The sequence below is a fragment of the Symphalangus syndactylus genome, chromosome 18 (genome assembly GCF_028878055.3).
Source record: "Symphalangus syndactylus isolate Jambi chromosome 18, NHGRI_mSymSyn1-v2.1_pri, whole genome shotgun sequence".
NCBI classification, from domain to species: Eukaryota; Metazoa; Chordata; class Mammalia; order Primates; family Hylobatidae; genus Symphalangus; species Symphalangus syndactylus.
In genome coordinates this window covers 110844364-110847106 of record NC_072440.2, presented here as the reverse complement: position 1 = coordinate 110847106, position 2743 = coordinate 110844364, and positions in this window count along the sequence as shown.

Below are 2743 nucleotides of genomic sequence, written 5' to 3'. Positions count from 1 at the left end.
CACTTCCAGACAGTGAAGGAAAATAAATCCAGTCAACTCCAAGAAAAAACAGGCATCAGTTTTCATTCCCCCCTCACTCAGGGATGACTCCGGTGAGGGACAGGGCTGTGGCCAGGGCTTCTGTCTGTTCCCCACTCTCTGCTGGCATCTCCCCATCAGTCCTAGGGGAACCACAGATGCCTGCTGGCATCCAGTGATGTGTGGTGGCCTCCCTGTATCCTGCAGGCAGCCTGGGGCCCATCTCCTGACTGGTGCACTGCCCACAAACTACTGTTGCCTTTGGATCACTTCTATGCCGGCTCTGGCACTGCTGGAAACTTGTGGGTTTGAATCAGGCCATCTCCCCAGACATCCACACCCTACGCCTGCCTGGTTTCCCACTGCAAACAAGGCTGGCCACCCCCCGGCACCAGCTCAGAAGCAAAGACCACTCCATGGGTTCTCAGACCTCACTCAGTGGGCGGCTCCTGTTGTGGCCCCAGCATTGCACACATCACAGGCGGAGGCCTCTGTCCCTTCTCTGCCTCCCCACAGCTCAGCATTTATCTAGCTGGACAGGGAGGGTCTGGGCAAAACTGCAGTGGGAGAGGTCGTGAATATCACCCAGTTCATGTGCAGGCCAGCCCTGGTTTCCTCCTGCACCACTCGCATGGGGGTCTCTGTCTTTGGTTTTGTGGGGGTGCCCTTTCCCCAAGGAATGGGGTGCTGGGGCCAAGGCTCTCCTTGCAGCCCCAGCTGAGGATTGCGGGGACCAGGGAGTGCGGAGAAGGTGGCTGGAAGGTTGTGCCCCCTCACTTGCAGCCATGACCCAGGACTGACAGAGGGTGGGGGGTGCTGGCACCAAAGCTCCTTGAGCAGCCACTGCCAGGCCCCTGAGGAAGCTCCAGGCCCAGGAGGCTGGGCTCTCCCTGCAGCCAGGCCCTCACCTCCTCCGCAAGCCTCGCTCACATTCCGCTTTCCAGGAACCAGACCAGAGACATTTCTTCCCTTCTTCTGTTTCTTGGAGACCAGCCCCACCCTCCCTGCAGGTGCATTTCCCAGGTGGTGTCTGCAGTTGTTTCTGTAGGACAGGACTGGGTTCACCCATGCCCTCCTCTGTTCAGCCATCCCTCCCTTGTCTGCCCCAGGCGAGTCCTCATGAAATGTCCAGCCTCCCCAAGGGAGGCACAGCCACGCACTCTCCAAGACCTCCTGGGCATCACCAGATTGCATTTTCTGCACGGAGCTCCTCCAGCAGCATCAGCAGCCAGACCATGGGCTTCCAACTCTGGCCTTTCCAATACAGCAGCCCCCTTACCTGAGGGAGAATCTTTCCAAGACCCCAGTGGACACCCGAAGCTGCAGAGAGAACAAATGCTATGTATGCTGTGTTTTCCTACATACACATACCCACGGTGAAGTTTAGTTTATAAATTAAGCACAGTAAGGGATCCACCATAACTGATAATAAAATAGAACAATTATAACAATACCCAGAATGATGCATGATTTAAAACCCATGAGTTGTTTATTTCTGGAATTTTTCATTTAATATTTTCAGACTGAGGTTAACCACAGGGAGCTGAAACTGCAGAAAGCAAATCTTAAGTTCAGAGGCCCTGCTGCCCACCCTTTCCGTCTCAGCAGATCCCCAGCACCTCGGGAGCCTCTCCCATCCCAGGGCCTGAGGCTCCTGCCTCCTCCCCATGTGGCCTCAATCTGCCTTCCTCGCATGAATTTCTCTGAAGGACACCTGTCTTCACTCACTCACACCTCTTTAGGAGCACCAGGTTCTGCAGATAGGAATAAAGCACATCAACGGGTGCACAAGACAATCCTTACACTGAAATCTTATTTGTTATTTGAAATTCACATTTAGGTGAGCGTCCTGCATTTTACCAGTAGCCCCACTGAATGGGAGCTGCCACCCATGGCCACCACCCTTCCCTCTTCTCCAGCCGGACGCCCCTGGGCTCTCTTCCCCTTCCCAGTGTGGACATTCTTGACCTTTATTTTCAGCCCTCATGTGGCACTGTCCCTGTCTACTTCCTGCAGTAGCTTCTTACATTAAAAAAAATTATGTTTGAAATGTTATTATCAAACATAGGGGGAGAGGCTCCTAGGTTATAAAAAAATACATGAAGTTCCTACCCATGAGCATGGAATGTTCTTCCATTTGTTTGTATCCTTTTTCATTTCATTGAGCAGTGGTTTGTAGTTCTCCTTGAAGAGGTCCTTCACATCCCTTGTAAGTTGGATTCCTAGGTATTTTATTCTCTTTGAAGTAATTGTGAATGGAGTTCACTCATGATTTGGCTCTCTGTCTGTGATTGGTGTATAAGAATGCTTGTGATTTTTGTACATTGATTTTGTATCCTGAGACTTTGCTGAAGTTGCTTATCAGCTTAAGGAGATTTTGGGCTGAGACGATGGGGTTTTCTAGATATACAATCATGTCATCTGCAAACAGGGACAATTTGACTTCCTCTTTTCCTAATTGAATACCCTTTATTCCCTTCTCCTGCCTCATTACCCTGGCCAGAACTTCCAGCACTATGTTGAATAGGAGTGGTGAGAGAGGGCATCTCTGTCTTGTGCCAGTTTTCAAAGGGAATGCTTCCAGTTTTGCCCATTCAGTATGATATTGGCTGTGGGTTTGTCATAGATAGCTCTTATTATTTTGAGATATGTCCCATCAATACCTAATTTATTGAGAGTTTTTAGCATGAAGGGCTGTTGAATTTTGTCAAAGGCCTTTTCTGCA